General features: G+C 47.3%; 2 pseudogenes; both read left to right on the top strand.

The window, feature by feature from the left end:
* The first annotated feature begins 485 nt into the window (after nt 1-485).
* On the top strand, nt 486-7,594 carry LOC125507345 (annotated as a pseudogene).
* A 2,804-nt stretch (nt 7,595-10,398) lies between these two features.
* On the top strand, nt 10,399-16,810 carry LOC125507344 (annotated as a pseudogene).
* Nucleotides 16,811-17,110: the final 300 nt, after the last annotated feature.

Genomic DNA, 17,110 nt, shown 5'->3' with positions numbered 1-17,110 from the left:
ATGTGTCTCCACAGCGAGCAGTGACGATGGGTAACCACATATGCGACGCGCCACCGACCACACATGAGAAAAGGCAAAAGTGGTACTATGACCTATAGGAGCGCCTTAGGTTTGACTAGCCTAGCAAGGCCGCCGAGTGTCTCATCAATGTCGCCTCTGCCGCCATCGATGAGCTCCCATCCCTCGACTCGGTCGCATTCACCGCCGTACCTGTTGACCACCAGGTTGCACCCCGCACCGGCAAGCAGCAGCAGGGTAGCAGGTCCCTGTGCCAGTAGCAGCAGGGCAGCAGATCCTTGAGCAAGTCATCGTGGTTGGGGCTTGGGCTGGGAGACGGTGCGGTGGCGGCAACAATGGCAGTGCACTGTATGCATCAGCCTTCACGTTTCCATGGTGCATGTATGTATGTGGCTGACCTGACTGTGCGGAGGAGCAACAGAGATAACAGAGCTGGGAATGACGTTGTGTGATGGCGGTGGGCAGGGATGGCAACTGATGGAGGCGCAGGGGTTCGCATGGGATGTGGCACAGGCGGTGGTGACAGACCCGTGCGGCTCTACGCGACAGCATCACTCAACTTGTTCGACAACGTCGGGGGAAGCGGCTCTGGTGAGTCATTCCTTGCGGGTGTGCGGGAGAACAGCGGCAGGCTTGGGCTAGAGCAGCATAGCAGCGAGCCACTGTCCAACATGGCGCTGCACGACATGGGCGTGGGGAGAGCAGATTCGGGGTTGGAGGGGAGCGACGGGAGCCACGAGATTTATTCTCTAGACCTGCTTGGTCGAGTATATTTACTCCTCGAGGAGGTCGTAGAATAAAAAATTTACTCCTCTAAAGATTATAAAAGATTAGCTAGGTTTCGATTAGAGGAGTAAACTGGAATTTTCACTCCTCTAACCGGTTATAGGGGTTCGGTTAAAGTTGCTCTAATATGCACTCATTATTTCTATCCAATATAGGCGCCATTGGACCCAGTCCCAGACCTTGAGTTACATGGTTAAAGTTGTAGTGAATAGCCAGATCACTGTACTAATCTGGATTTCCATGATGCAGTTGTTGAGTTCGTAGAGAGGAAGTGGTTGTTCAATTGTCAGCCGCCATGATGGTGTACAAAATACATAGATTTCATATAGCATCGGAGAACTCTATGGATGATGCCACATGTCAGTAGTATGTCTCCCCATGCTACTATCTCTCTAGCGAGTGGGTCTCCCTTGTTTTCCTCCATGCGCTATCCCTCAGTTTCTTTCTTAATTTCCTCCAATAAGATTGCGTGGAGTAAACGAGGCACCTCACTAAACGAATACCACCTTTGCCGGGAAGAGATATACTAGCTAGTATAAAGTCACGTTGATGTTACTGATTTAAACGTATTTGGATCTATATTTGGCATTCATTTTATTACAATTGACTAATAGTGTCTTATAGCTACATAACAGTCTTGCTTGACATATCCTCTCATTTTTCCGGCATACTTCACGTACACACGCTTCATATGCACGATGGTCTTGCCCAAACTTACTTCTCTCTTTTCTACGTAATTTGCTACGTACTCGATCGTGCATAATATGGTATTCAGAAATTATTATTTACACGCACGCGCGCCGGGGGTATCTCGCGTGCCGCGGGCGGCGCTCGCCGCGCTTTTGACGTGCCCGCTCTGCAAGGGATACTTCCGCGAGGCCAACGCCTTCGCCGAGTGCGGCCACACATGTGAGTTCTCTCTTCTACCCCGCTCCCGTCCGCCACCTCTACGGTTTCGTTTCGTCCTCCCCCCTTTCGTGTCTGCACCGCTGTTTCCGTAACCGAACGAAATTTTGCTATCTTGCCTGGTTACCACGTTTATCGCCCCCCTCGAGAAACACTCGTACCGGGCAAAAAATCTCGAAAGTTTTGAAAATTTTGAATTCAAACGCTCAGCGTATAGTTAAATATAGGCCATCTCTTCTACTTTAACGTTAGTGGTCGTGGCCTAGTGGCAACGCCAGCCTTTCCTCAGCGCGTCGCGGGTTTGAATCTTGACACACGCTTTTAAATTTCTTTTTGATATGCAAAAGTTAAAAAAAGCTAGAAATTTGTTGCAGTGGCCAGGGGTCGAACACGCGACCTTTTACCAAGGGGCAGTTCTGCTCGAACAGCCACTACGCCATAACTTTGGAAGTTAAAATACTATCTATATGTACTTTAAAAATTTTGAATTCAAAATTTAATTTCAAATTTCGTCCGAATTTTTTCCGGTATTTCGCGGTTACCATGGTAACCGCAAATTCTGGTGCCCCTCGAGAAAAAATGTCCCCTTGGGATCCAAAACCTTGGTCTGCACGCGCTGTCGCCCAGCGACCTTCCTGCGCCGCCGCCCCGTCTTCTTCGCGACCTCGCGTCACGCTGCCGTCCCGTCTGCCGTCGCCGTCGCGTCGCGCTGCGTCTGCTTTCTCTCCCTGTCCCGTCTGTCTGTCTCTCGGTCGGTGCTTGCCTGGTTGGCGTTTGATGCGACCTCGTGATTTGATCCCGAAGAGCGCCGGAGGCGACGCTGTCATTGCCGAGCCTTATGATTGATTGCCTGGGCTGCGATCTGGCCGTGGCGGCCAAGCCTTTTGATTGCATGCGCCGCCGCTGCGGTCTGGCCGTTGCGGCCACCTTGCGGCCGAGACGTTTCCTCTCCGGTAGGGCGCGCCGGAGCTACTCCGGAGAAACCCCGTGCCGCAGCCACCGAGCGAGGCCGTGGTTCCAGGTGAACGTTAGCTAACAGGCAGGGGCAGGCGTCCGAGGCGAAAACGCGATCGTTGAAATCAGCCGATCTTTCTCCACCAAGCAGACAGACGGGACGGGACGCGGCCATCCTCCTCCGCCTCCACCAAGCGAATGTCCTTGGCGATGGGCTCGCGCAAGCACACGATGATGCACGACGCACCGCTGTCGCCGATGTCATCGTACGTAGACCAGCTCCACTGCCAGCTCGCAGTTGGCCACATCATCGTGTCGTGTATTACCAGCTCCACTGCCAGCTCGCAGTTGGCCACATCATCGTGTCGTGTATTACCAGCTCCACTGCCAGCTGCACCACATGTTACAAAAATCAACGGAATTGCATTTCATTTCATGTATGAAGAAGAAGACACATTACAAAGCCCAGAATGAGCACAAAAACCCACAACAGCACAGCACACAAGAACTCACACCAGCACCACAACAACAACACCGTACTCTAGAAAAGAAGGGACCCAGCTTCAAAGATCACCAAGGCTCGACAAGGGGAGGGAGGTCTCCGGCTTCCATCATCATCTAACCAAGCAAGGCGGATCGCCTTGAGCGTTGGCCGTCTGGTTGCCACACCTGACCACACCCCTCAAAAAGAGGGAGGGGTGTCGTATCTCGTATGGGAACGGGGTAATTCGAGAAGGATCACACTCACTAACCTGGCTCCAAACGCAAACGTCAAACTGTTCACCATTGCCGACCAGAGCGGAGCACGAGTGGCTTGCTGTCTTATAGTTATTTGTATTGGGGAACTATTTCAGTTATAGTATGATTTTGGTATAACCGCGCTTCGCATTCTTAAATAAAATGTGGCTTCCCCACTTTTTTGTTCGACAAAGTGGCTGCACCACATGTTGTAGAGCCCAGGAGGATGATTTATTCTTAAACAAAATGTGGCTGCACCACTTGATTGATAAGCCTCAATCTGGATGCTACTGCTGCACCACTACTTGCGCTCTCAATCTGGATGCAAGTCAAGTATCTAATCTTGTTGCATTGTTGTTACTAGCTAATTTACTGCTAATATTGTTTTCATTTGCCGAGCACGTAAAAAAACGGTTCTCTAAAATCTCTGCACTAAACTTGCATGCCTGCCCGTGGAGTTCCTCTTGTGACCGTCTTTTTGTAAGCAGTTTGCCGGGATTGTATCATGAAGGAAATAGATGAGGAGGGGATCGAATCCTGCCCCGTATGCAATGCTGCTCTTGGGATTGCTCCTGAAGAGAAACTCAGGTAAGTAATTGTTAAAATAACAAGGTTATCTATATAGTTATCTACAGCATTGTTTTTTCAACTTGTCAATTCTCAATTTCTTTAAGTCTATGTATAAGTACACCAGCGGAGTTATGCAATACAAGTGTAAACTCTCACTAATAAGTAATAACCAGCCGAAACTTGTTTTTTTGTGAAGCAAAAGCTTAGAATGTATCTATAGAAGAAACTATCTATGTATACATACATACTTGTTTTGTGAAATTAAAGCTTAGAATTCCAGCCACTTATTATTACTTTTCCTGTGATCTCGACTCAGGTACTCTACTATATGCTGCTACCTAACATGATTGATTGTTTCCTTGTTTGAAGGGATGATCCAAAAATTCAGGCTATCAGGGACCATGCGTTTCCACCTAAGGCAGAAGTTGACGCTTCAGAGGCTCCAACTATTACACTGCCAGCAAAGATAAAAGAGAGGTCCATTTCTTCCTTGGATGAAACCCCAAAGATGGCAACACAACCTACTCTGACAGTACAGAGAGCTGCAAGAAGGAAATTCATGTCCCATTTGTTTTCTGTCGGTAAATTGCCAAACAAATCTGAAGACCATAGTCAGAAGACTGAGATAGCCTCAGCACCAAAATCAACCAAGGTGACAACATCTGCAAACAAAAAGAAGGTACTACTAAAGTTTTTTTTTTGAAAAGGAGGTACTAGTAAAGTATTACCAGCACATAATTTCATATGCAAGTTTGATGCCGATTGTCTTGTAACATTTGCTTATTCTGACTACACTTCCATCCCAAACAGAATAGTGCAGATATTTCTGAAGATGGAAAGAATCGCGAGACGATTGACAAGGAAGAGCTTCATAAGCCCTTACGGAGCTTAGTCATGGCAAGCGCGAAGAAGTCACAAACTAGTTGTCTGAGGGAAAGTCGAAAAAACAAAACAACCACAGAGGATAGTCTGAGGGAAAACCCAGAAGCAGACTCGGATGATGGAATAACTACCCCAGTCTGGTTTTCACTAGTGACTTCACGGAACCAGTAAGATTGCAGCATATTCAATATTTGTACTAATTCTTATGGACCGTGTTTTTTGTGTCCTCACATCAAAATGAAAACTGTTTTGCAGGGCAGAAGCTAAACGGCTGCCTCAGCTAGAAATGAAATTCTACAAAATTAAGTGAGTTCCCCATTAATCTTCAAGTTTCTTTGTCAACAATGATTGTGGCCTCTCATACTCCACTTAGTAATTAATTAGTATCCTCTTATTTGTAGCATACATTGCTGAAGGTTTTTTCCCAGCTTTAGAATTTTAGATGGCGCGGTGCGCTGATGCCCCTTTTCATGTTACGTTTTCTACTAGTGGCAACTGTGCTATGGTATCAGCAAGAGTTATTTCCTTCATTCCAAAATATGACGGTGAAGTGTCTAGAATAACGATTTTTATCAGCATTGGAGAGGATGTTTCATTCAAAAATCATGCGTTGTTTTTTTCGTTCATCCCTTCCAGCAATTCAGCTAACACGTAACTCGATTCCAAGAATTTAACACATTCTGTTTAATATGGATTTTTCTTCTTGTTTTAGAGATGGAACGATGCAGGTCTCCTCCATCCTGAAGCTCATTATGATAAAACTTGAGCTAGCAACTGACGTTAAGGTGAGCATTTTAGATGTCTTTGTGCTTTCATTTTGATTGTTGTGTTGGGCCTCTTGTCAAGGTGCTTGATTCCAAAGGATGGTGGCATATATAGTACGATTTATTTGCACCAATTAGTATCGTTTTTCTTGTTGTCGCTCGTGTAAGCCGAGAAACTATGTATGCATATGGACAATGTTGAATGTGCTATTTGGCCTGATCCCCTGTATGTATACTTGTGTGAAATGCAGGTGGAGATCTTATGCCATGGCAAGCCGGTCTGCCCCTCGACGACGCTGCATGGCCTACTCAAGCAGTGGCTGAGCCGCAAGCCGAAGAACAAGGTCCAAAGGCCGGTGGGTGCTCCGGCGAATGAGTTCGTGATGGAGGTGCACTACCGGCGCTGCCTGGCGTCAAAGTCCCTTTGCTGCATGAAGAAAACAGCCTCCCTCCCATGCCATTGCAGCTCCTAGCTAGCCTGGCATCCAGGTCCCTTTTGCTGCTAGCCCCTCCGTCTCCGTGGTCTGCTCATGCTCGTCATCCATCAGTCGGCCTAGCTAGGATATATATTCATATCTTTGGACCATGTAAAGAGAGAGGGGGGGATAGAATGTGGTTAGCGTCTTAGCGATGGCAGTAGTCTTGCAAGACTAAAACCTGAAACGCTACCATGACCACATTTTTGGTCTACAGTTATGACAAGAATTTGCAGACAAGATTGTTCTTGTTTTTGTGGTAATTTTGTTTTCGCCCCAGCAAATCAATATGTTATAGAGTTCTGGGTTAGAGCTGCGCCTTATAGACGCTGAGATCAGAAGCTTCTTTGGATCACGTTGTGCCAGGAGCCGGCCAGTCTAGAGGAGGTTAAGCTAGGTAAGCATTTTTCTGAAAGCCCTATAGAAGCGGCTTGGTTAGTTTTATCGGATGTCCGGCGGTCTCTAGTGAGCTGATTTTTATGCTGGACCAAGCCATGGACAAGCGCATGCTCTTGGACGATGAGAGGCAATCCAGGACGATGCTCAAGGTTGACTTTCTCGGGATCACTACGCTGCAACGCTCTATGTGGAGGCAACGGTCCATGATCGCCCAGATTCAAGAGGGGGATGCAAGTTCAAGATTCTTTCAGGCCAAGGCGGCTAGCTATTAGGAGAAGAAAGAGCTTTATCCACCGCTTCACAGTTGATGGGGTGCCAGTTACCAGCCAAGTTAGGAAAGAGCAAGCCATGTTCGATTTCTTCTCGCAACTTCTTGGGCACTGACACATCAGGACAAGCATGCTGAACCTGCAGAATATTGGTATAACCGCGACTGAGCTCTCGGAACTAGAGAGGCCTATTTTAGAAGATGAGGTCAAATCTGTGTTGTTCGACCTTGAGCCGAGCAAGGCTCCGGGCCCTGACGGCTACGCTGCACTTTTCTTCCAGAGCTGTTGGGACACGATCAAGTTGGACATCATGGCGGCTATCAGAGAGATAGAGTGCCTGAACGCCAGAAAGCTTCATCTGCTCAATGTAGCCACCGTTGTGCTCCTCCCGAAGACCCCTAAAGCGTCAACCCCTAGAGATTTTAGGCCAAACAGCTTGGTCAACTTCATCAGAAAAATTTTCATGCAGATCCTTGCCTCGAGATTAAGATGCCAGATGAACGACCTTGTTCAACCTTGCCAAAGTGCCTTCATTAAGGGTCGCACAATTCATGATAATTGTAAGTATGTTCAGTGCCTTGCCAAGATGTTCAAACAATCAAAGACGCCGGTCATGATAATGTTGAAGCTGGATATTGAAAGGCTTTCGATTCAGTCTCTTGGGTGCTCCTGCTGCAAGCTCTCGAGGCCAAGGGTTTTGGCACCAAATTTTGTGACTGGATCTCTATCATGTTGTCTACTGCCACTTCCAGAGTGCTTGTCAATGGGGCTTTCACAGACTCAATTCACCAACAGCAGGGCCTCCGGCAGGGAGACCCTCTATTGCCGTTGATTTTTGACATTGTGATGGATTGCCTTGTTGCCCTCATCAATGCTGACGTCGAAGCTGAGGTGCTCAAACCTATAGGGCGCTCTCACATACAAAACGCTTTCATCCGCGTCGGTTGCTCTCTTTTCCCGTGTATTTCAAACGCACAATGGTTTCGCAGAACTCACTTCTCTCTTTCCCGCGTAATTCCCTTGCATAATGGTGTCATCCAGCTTGCTCCCCCATTTCCCATGTACTTCACGTACACAAGGGTTTTCTTCCAAACTCACTTCTCGGTTTCCGGCGTACTTCACCTACACAACAGTCTTGGTCCCATTTGTACTCGCTTCTCTTTTTACCGTCTCTTGCTTTGTAAGAATTTGATATTTATCCGCACAAAAGATGAATCTTTACCTACGATATGGAAGCAATGAAACCTGGAATGGCCACATATAACACGGCGCTGGGCCGGAGTTGGACACGCACGTCGCCGTCTGCGGAGATGGGGTTTAGAGTTACAGGAGAGGGGAAACAAGTACGCGAGCAAACATCAGTCTAACCTGGCTTGTTGGTTGTGCTCTCGGTCTGCGCCAGTTTCTTCGCCCGTGCTCTCACGCAGAAGTCCATCCGGAGCCGACGCCATGCTCTCGTGCTCTCGGTCTAACGTCGCCACCTCTCTTTTTTGGAAGTTTAGAGTCGACAATGCAGCTGACATTTGGCATTTCCAGGCGTCTTCCATGTCCCGACGACACGGTGGCCGCACTTTGGACATCCCCGCGGTGGCCGCCGGGGCCATCCTCTTGGAAGGACATTATTTGGTCCCAGTTTCCTTTTGGTGCTAGGAGCAAAAGTTGTAAAGCCTTGGCACCTGTAACCTGTTGCAGGGTGAATGTAACTGTATGGTGTCGATGCACTCTAGTAGCTTCATAGGTTGGGGAGGTTGTAGATGGTGGCATGAAATGTTGTGTCCGTTTGAAGATGCATTCTGCACTGCGCTGGCCGTGGTCATTTTTTTTACGAAATCAACGGCATTGCATTTCATTTCATGTATGAAGAAGAAGACACATTACAAAGACCAGACTGAGAGCACACAAACCCACAGCAGCACACAAAAACATCACACCACCACCACAACAACACTACACTCTACAAGAGAAGGAACCAAGCTCCAAATCACGAAGACTCGGTCGGGAATCTGTGTCGGTTGTTGGTACTCCTTGTTGGACTAGTTGGTTTTGCTTTATTCATAAAGCGGCGCGAAAGCCTATTTCGAGAAGACTCGATGGGGGGGGGGGTCCATAATTATCTGCTGGACTCCTTGAGCATTCGCCATTTGGTTGCCACCCGACCACACCCGTCAAAGAGAGGGAGGGGTGTCGTAGGGGAATGAGGTAATTCGAGAAGGATCACACTCACTAACCCGGATTCAAAGCAAACATCAAACTGCCCACCAAAAGATCAAGAACTCGGATTGCATCTGGAAAACACCAACAACATTGGCTACGGCCTACCAATGGTCACTCCAACCAGTGGTCACTCCTAAGATGATGCCCCAAGAGGAGCATCGCATCGACGTCGTCATTTTCTAGGATCTAAGGTTTCCCCCGAAGTTGTTGTCCCGAACGAAGAACCGAGCACGCCGCCTTCAATAAGAGAATGCTCCACGGGCATCGCTTACCCGGGCCACAACCGGAAGCAAGACCTTAACCCAGCATATTGCCACCGCCTCCAGCCCAAGCCAATACCGGTCAGACCACCACCAACACCCCCTGCCCAACAGCCGTCGGCCCCTCATGTTAGAGTTGTGTCGAATATTGTGTACAAGTTAGGTTACAGTTGGACTCTGAGTAGTATTGTGCTTAGATAGGATATGGAGTCGTTTCCTAGTAGGACACTTGTATCCTAGGCCTCTCATATATAGCGGGGTAGACACACGATGTAACCTAGGCCAACATAATAGCACAGGCGCGCAAGGGGGAGCCGGCGGCGTGTGCCGGCGCCCGGGTGGCCGGTATGCGGTATTGTGATGGTGTCACGGAGAGGAGCGCCCGTAGTCATGCCCCGGGGATGTAGCCATATCGGTGAACCTCGTTAACAAATCTCGGTGTCGTGCTCGTGTGATTGCTTGCTCCTCGGATGATCAACGGTATGCCTTGAATTTAATTCTAACACAAGTGGCATCATGAGCTAGGTTGTGCGAAGGCAGTGGATCATTGATCTAGAGGAGAAAGAAAACAACGAAAAAAATCTGTGAAAAGAGGTCGTGATACGGGACGAAGTCGTCGGCGAGTTGCAACCTGAAAGCAGACGTTGGTCATTGTAATCTTCAATGAAGCGATCAAGTCAGTCGGGCAAACAGATCGGTCTAAAGCGGATGTGCCGCCGAAAGCGCACAGCGCGTACGTGGTGCGGCGGCCTAGACGGATTAACGGAGGTAGGTGGCCAGGCCAGGCGCGTGGCGCTCGAGATCATGGTCGTGGGTAACCGTAGCCAGGTCCAAGATGGGTCGTGCGGCCGAGTACAAAGCGATCGTGTTGAAAGATTTGTTTTGAAAAAAAAGGAGACCGAGTCCTGGGAAGAGATGTGTTCTCTTCGTGTACGAGCCGCAGCCGACAGAAGCAAGTCCATGGGCGATACTAGTAGTATGCATTGGAGCAAAGGGCATTGATAAAAGCAAGTAGTACGCGGAGGTTCCGTTCATGTGCTTGGTGATCACGAGAAGACCGCTCAGTTATTTTTTTCACAGGGTCAATCATACAAATAACCATGATGTCAACGGATACTAGGTTTGAGGTGGAGAAGTTCAACGGAACTGGAAGCTTTGGGTTATGGCAAACAAGGGTGAAAAATTTGTTGGCACAACAGGATGCTTGAAGGCGTTGCAGGGTGTCAAGCCAGTTAAGATGGACGATGATGGTTGTAAGGAGTTGCAGATGGTTGCAGTCAGGAAAGTTCGGCTCGGGTCAGACACATAGGGCAGTTGGCCTGGACAGTCTGACGGATCGACGCATGTCGGTTGGTACAGAAGACGGTGCGGGATCAGCGACGGCGACATAGGAGCGTGATGCTGATGGTGACCAACTTCTGGGCGTGGAAACACGTGGCGCAGGTACAGAGGGCTTGTGTGGCTTCGACAAGATTATGGCGCGGGGTTGATTCAACACGGTGCGTACTTGAGAGCTTGAAGTCGACAGGGCGCGAGGGTGGACTGATCAACCACCATGGAGTCATGTTGAAGGTGGAGCTGGATTGAGGGGCTACGGCGTAAGTCGACATAGAGTCGAAGCCTATTCAGCTGGGAAAAAGCGAGTGACATGCAGTTCGGACTGGAGCCCAGTGGTCTGATGGAAGCGTGAAACTCGTCATCGGTCGGTGATGATCGGTGGTACTCTGCAGTGAGGGTTGAGTGATGTGGGTTTGCGACCCTTGAGACTCGACCAGGACAGCGGAGCCTCGACGCAGTAATAGCGGCGAGGCGTGCGGTATGCACGAAACATGGAGACGTGCCAGGGCTCTGGTGGTCATACATGTGGTGAGACAACTGCGAATTTGACTCAGAATGACTACAAGCAACGGTGAAATTCTTTCAAGTTTCAGACAGACGTTCAAGAAAGGAGCGGTGATGTTGAGTTTAGGTAACTCTTATGTGTGACACCCAACATGTGAGTTGTTCACTTTCACGCAGGTCAGTGATCAGTGTGTGATGACGTTGGACTGATATTCTGGAAGTTAGGAGCACAAACTAGAGTAATAAGGAACTTAATTTTACTCGAGTGTTGAGTGTGGTCATGAAAAGAAGGGACTACAAGTTGCAGGTGGAGTCACGTGGAGTCTTTGCAGTAGCAACGGTACTCATGGGATAAGCTCAAGTCCAATGTACATGAAAGTTTGACGCATGGACAAATCTAGGGTGGTGGAGAATATTCGCCAAGGTGGAGTTTGTTAGAGTTGTGTCGAATATTGTGTACAAGTTAGGTTACAGTTGGACTCTGAGTAGTATTGTGTTTAAATAGGATATGGAGTCGTGTCCTAGTAGGACACTTGTATCCTAGGCCTCTCATATATAGCGGGGTAGACACACGATGTAACCTATGCCAACATAATAGCATATGCGCGCAAGGGGAGCCAGCGGCGTGTGCCGGCGCCCGGGTGACCGGTGTACGGTATTATGATGGTGTCACGGGGAGGAGCGCCCGTAGTCATGCCCCGAGGATGTAGTCATATTGATGAACCTCGTTAACAAATCTTGGTGTCGTGGCTCGTGTGATTGCTTGATCCTTGAATAATCGACGGTATGTCTCGGATTTATTCTAACACCTCGCACCCGACGACCACCATCGCCACCATCAAATCTAGGTGCCGGGGCTCAAATCCATCGCACCTCCGCTCACCATTGCCGACCAGAGCGGAGCCCGAGTGGTGTGCTCTTATAGTTATTTGTATTGGGTAAGTATTTCAGTTCTAGGTTTTTGCTATAGCCGCGCTTCACATTCTTAAATAAAATGTGGCTGCCCCACGTTTTTTCTTTCACAAAGTGACTGCACCAGATGCTGTAGAGGCCAAGAGGATGATTATTCTTAAATAAAATGTGGTTGCACCACTTGATTGATAAGAATCAATCTGGATGCTACTGCTGCACCACTACTTGCGCTCTCAATCTGGATGCAAGCCAAAGATCTAGTCTTGTTGCATTGTTGCTACTAGCTAATTTACTCCTAATATTGTTTTCATTTGCCAAGCACGTAAAATTCGGTTCTTTCAAATCTCTGCATTTTGCAGGGATTGTATCATGAAGAAAATAGATGAGGAGGGGATCGAATCCTGCCCCATTTGCAACGCTGCTCTTGGGATTGCTCCTCAAGAGAAACTCAGGTAAGTAATTGTTAAAATAACAAGGTTATCTATATAGTTATCTACATCATTGTTTTTGCAACTTGTTAGTTCTCAATTTCTTTTAAGTCTATGTATAAGTAAACCAGCAGAGTTATGCAATACAAGTGTAAACTCTCACTAATAAGTAATAACCAGCCTGTGGAGTTCCTCTTGTGACCGTCTTTTTGTAAGCAGTTTGCAGGGATTGTATCATGAAGAAAATAGATGAGGAGGGGATCGAATCCTACCCCATTTTCAACGCTGCTCTTGGGATTGCTCCTCAAGAGAAATTCAGGTAAGTAATTGTTAAAATAACAAGGTTTTCTATATAGTTATCTACAGCATTGTTTTTTCAGCTTGTCAGTTCTCAATTTCTTTAATTCTATGTATAAGTACACCAGCGGAGTTATGCAATACAAGTGTAAACTCTCACTAATAACCAGACGAAACTTGTTTTTTTGTGAAGCAAAAGCTTAGAATGTATCTATAGAAGAAACTATCTATGTAGACATACATTCTTGTTTTGTGAAACAAAAGCTTAGAATTCCAGCCACTTATTCTTTTTTTCCTGTGATCTCGACTCAGGTACTCTACTATAAGCTGCTACCTAACATGATTGATTGTTTACTTGTTTGAAGGGATCATACAAAAATTCAGGCTATCAGGGACCATGCGTTTCCACCTGAGACAGAAGTTGATGCTTCTGAGGCTCCAACTACTACACTGCCATCAAAAATAAAAGAGAGGTCCATTTCTTCCTTGGTTCAAACCCCAAAGATGGCAACACAACCTACTCTGACAGGGCAGAGAGCTGCAAGAAGGAAATTCATGTCCCATTTGTTTTCTGTCGATAAATTGCCAAATAAATCTGAAGAACATAATCAGAAGTCTGAAATGGCCTCAGCACCAAAATCAACCAAGGTGACAACATCTGCAAACAAAAAGAAGGTGCTACTAAAGTATTATCAGCACATAGTTTCATATGAAAGTTTGATGCCAATTGTCTTGTAACATTTGCTTATTCTGATTTTCTGACTACACTTCCATCCCAAACAGAATAGTGCAGATATTTCTGAAGATGGAAAGAATCATGAGACGATTGACAAGGAAGAGCTTCACAAGCCCTTATGGAGCTTAGTCGTGGCAAGTGCGAAGAAGTCACAAAACTTAAGTTGTCTCAGGGAAAGTCGAGAAAACAAAACAATCACAGAGGATAGTCTGAGGGAAAGCGCAGAAGCAGAATCGAAAGATGGAATAACTAACCCAGTCTGGTTTCACTAGTGACTTCACCGAACCAGTAAGATTGCAGCATATTCAATATTTGTACTAATTCTGATGGACCGTGTTTTTTGTGTCCTCACATCAAAAGGAAAACTGTTTTGCAGGGCAGAAGCTAAAACGGCTGCCTCAGCTAGAAAGGAAATTCTACAGAATTAAGTGAGTTCCCCATTAATCTTCAAGTTTCTTTGTCAACAATGATAGAGGCCTCTCATATTTCACTTAGTGTCCTCTTATTTGTAGCATAGATTGCTGAAGGTTTTTTCCCAGCTTTAGAATTTTAAATCGCCTTTTCATGTTATGTTTTCTACTAGTAGCAACTGCTCTCTATGGTATCAGCAAGAGCTATTTCCTTCATTTCAAAATATGAAGGTGAAGTGTCTAGAATAACAATTTTTATCATCATTGGAGAGGATGTTTCATTCAAAAATCCTGCGTGCTTTTTTTCGTTCATCCCTTCCAGGAATTCAGCTAACACGAAACTCAATTCCTGTAATTTAATACATTCTGTTTAATATGGATTTTTCTTCTTGTTTCAGAGATGGAACTATGCAGGTCTCCTCCATCCTGAAGCTCATTATGGAAAAACTTGAGCTAGCAAGTGACGTTAAGGTGAGCATTTTAGATGTCTTTGTGTTTTGATTTTGACTGTTGTGTGGGGCCTCTTGGCAAGGTGGTTGCTTCCAAGCATTAGAATTAGATCATCAATAAATCTCCAGTTTGCTGCATTCTTGATTTTATTTTTCTGAAATAATGAAGGGGCCACCACCCCAACCGATTTCCTGTTAAAGGAACCACCACCTTGCTGCATTTGTAGATTTGGATGGTGGCATATATAGTACGATTTATTTGCACCAATTAGTATCATTTTTCTTGTTGTCGCGCATGTGAACCGAGAAAGTATGTTTGCATATGGACAATGTTGAATGTGCTATTTGGCCTGACCCCTTGTATGCATACTTGTATGAAATGCAGGTGGAGATCGTATGCCATGGCAAGCCAGTCTGCCACTCGACGACACTGCACGGCCTACTCAAGCAGTGGCTAAGCCGCAAGCCGAAGAACAAGGTCCAGAGGGCAGTGGGTGCTCCGGCGAATGAGTTCGTGATGGAGCTGCGCTACCGGCGGTGCCTGGCGTCCAAGTCCCTTTGCTGCACGAGGAAAACAACCCCCCTCCCATGTCATTGCAGCACCTAGCTAGGCCGGCATCCAGGTCCCTTTTGCTGCTAGCCCCTCCGTCTCCGTGGTCTGCTCATGCTCGTCATCCATCCGTCGGCCTACATAGGATATATATTCATATCTTTGGACCATGCAAAGAGAGAGGGAGCGATAGAAAGTGGTTAGCGTCTTAGCGATGGCAGTAGACTTGCAAGACTAAAACCTGAAACGTTACCATGACCACATTTTTGATCTACAGTTATGACAAGAAATTGCAGACAAGATTGTTCCTGTTTTTGTGGTAATTTTGTTTTCGCCCCAGCAAATCAATGTGTTGTAGATCAGGGTGGATATGGTCCGGTCCGGTCCCTGACGGAGCCGCCGTCTGGATCGGCCGCCGGCGGTGCGCGCCGGACCGGACCGAGCAGTGCCGCGTTCGACTTCTTATGGACCGGACCGGCGATGCTAAAGCTCGGGCCGGATCGAGGGGACCGGCCATGGCATTGTACGGCGACGGCAAGCGACGGCAAGAGATTACGGGGCACGGGGAGGAGAGGAAGGAGAGTGGAAACAGTCGCGTGCGCATCATCAGGACGTTTACGATATCGGGAAGGCCGGGTACGCGAGGACCGGAGGTGTTGCCGTGGAGATGGCGGCGTCGCAGGAGCCGGCGGAGGTCACCCCCGATCCGCCTGACTTGGGGAAGCTGGAGTTCTTCCTCTGGTAAGCCCGCGCGCGGATGAAGTCCAAGGGCGGGTCTGTTCGTGGCGATACCAGTGTTAGGCAATTAATCTCGTTGCCTGGTTGATTCCTTTTTTTTGGGGTGTTTCCTGTTTTCTGTCACGTTAATTCTGTTTGTTTTTTAAAAGTATCACGTTAACCCTGTTGAGTCGATAGGAGTCCACATTGTAGGATCGTTGCATGTGCCATAACTATCCTTTTTACAGTTTGCATGTTGCAAATAAGTAGAACCTGTAACGTGTATGCCCACATGGCCACATACAAATGTACCATTCACTCGTACAAATTCTGATCTGCCACTAATCGGTCTTCCGTTCCATGACATGGGTTAATAGGATCGTGGGGAGGTGTTGGATGGCAGGAACATATCCGATCGCGCCCATCTTTCTTGTTCTTTCTGTTTCTGTTCCGCTGAATAAAAGGAAAACTGCAGCGTTTTAGGCAACAGATTCCTATTCCTACGAAGTAAATCGTGGAGATAACTGTCTCTACAATAACGTGCAGTAAATCATGCAGAGAACTGTCTCTTCTTCTACCCGGAGCCAGAGAGTCCATCGCGTAAGTTTACTCGTGCATAAGAAACAGCCGTCCTCCTTCGGTCCATTCGAGTTAACCGAGCTAAGACCGGACCGGACCAGTCGTTTTTTGGGCAGATATTCCCGGCTCGGACCGGCCAGTCTTTCCAGCGGGCCGGGACCGATCGGTCCGGTCCTAGTCGATCCACGAGCAGGCCAAAAAGCCCGCTTGCTACGTCCAGCTTGAGTTGTAGAGCTCTGGGTTAGAGCTCTGCCTTATAGACGCTGGATCAGAAGCTTCTTTGGATCACGTTGTGCCAGGAGCCGGCCGGTCTAGAGGAGGTGAAGCTAGGTAAGCATATTTTTTTCTGAAAGCCCTATATAAGTGGCTTGGTCAGTTTTTATGGGATGTCCGGCGGTCTCTAGTTAGCTGATTTTTATGCTGGACCAAGCCATGGACAAGCGCATGCTCTTGGACGATGAGTGGCAATTCAGGGCGATGCTCTTGGTTAACTTTCTCGGGATCGCTACGCTACCACGTGTGCGATAGCGGAAACGTCTTACCCGATGTGGGCGACGTGTACGTGTTAATATAGCAGGGGCGCACCTCCCTGTACAACTGATACAAGTTGTTGGAGATTACATCTTGGAGAGGAAGAAAGAGATAAGAGGTTAGACTAGATAAAGATAAACCCCAACAACCTAGTCTAATCTCAACAGGACTCCTAACAACCTAGAGCTACGCATAACAATAACATTATGGTGCGGCTGATAAGGTATGTTTGACATTCTCCCTTAATCATAACTTCATCAAATTGAGATTATGTTTAAAATTCTCAAAGCTTCTCACAGGCAAAGCCTTTGTAAATCCATCTACAAGCTGATCTTTGGAATGAACAAAGCGAATGTCAAGTTGCTTCCGAGCAACTCTTTCTCGAACAAAGTGAAAATCTATTTCAATATACTTTGTCCTTGC

The sequence above is a fragment of the Triticum urartu genome, chromosome 5, assembly GCF_003073215.2.
Source record: "Triticum urartu cultivar G1812 chromosome 5, Tu2.1, whole genome shotgun sequence".
Taxonomy (NCBI): Eukaryota; Viridiplantae; Streptophyta; class Magnoliopsida; order Poales; family Poaceae; genus Triticum; species Triticum urartu.
The sequence above is the reverse complement of the archived record's forward strand: the minus strand, read 5'-3'. Positions and strand labels throughout refer to the sequence as shown.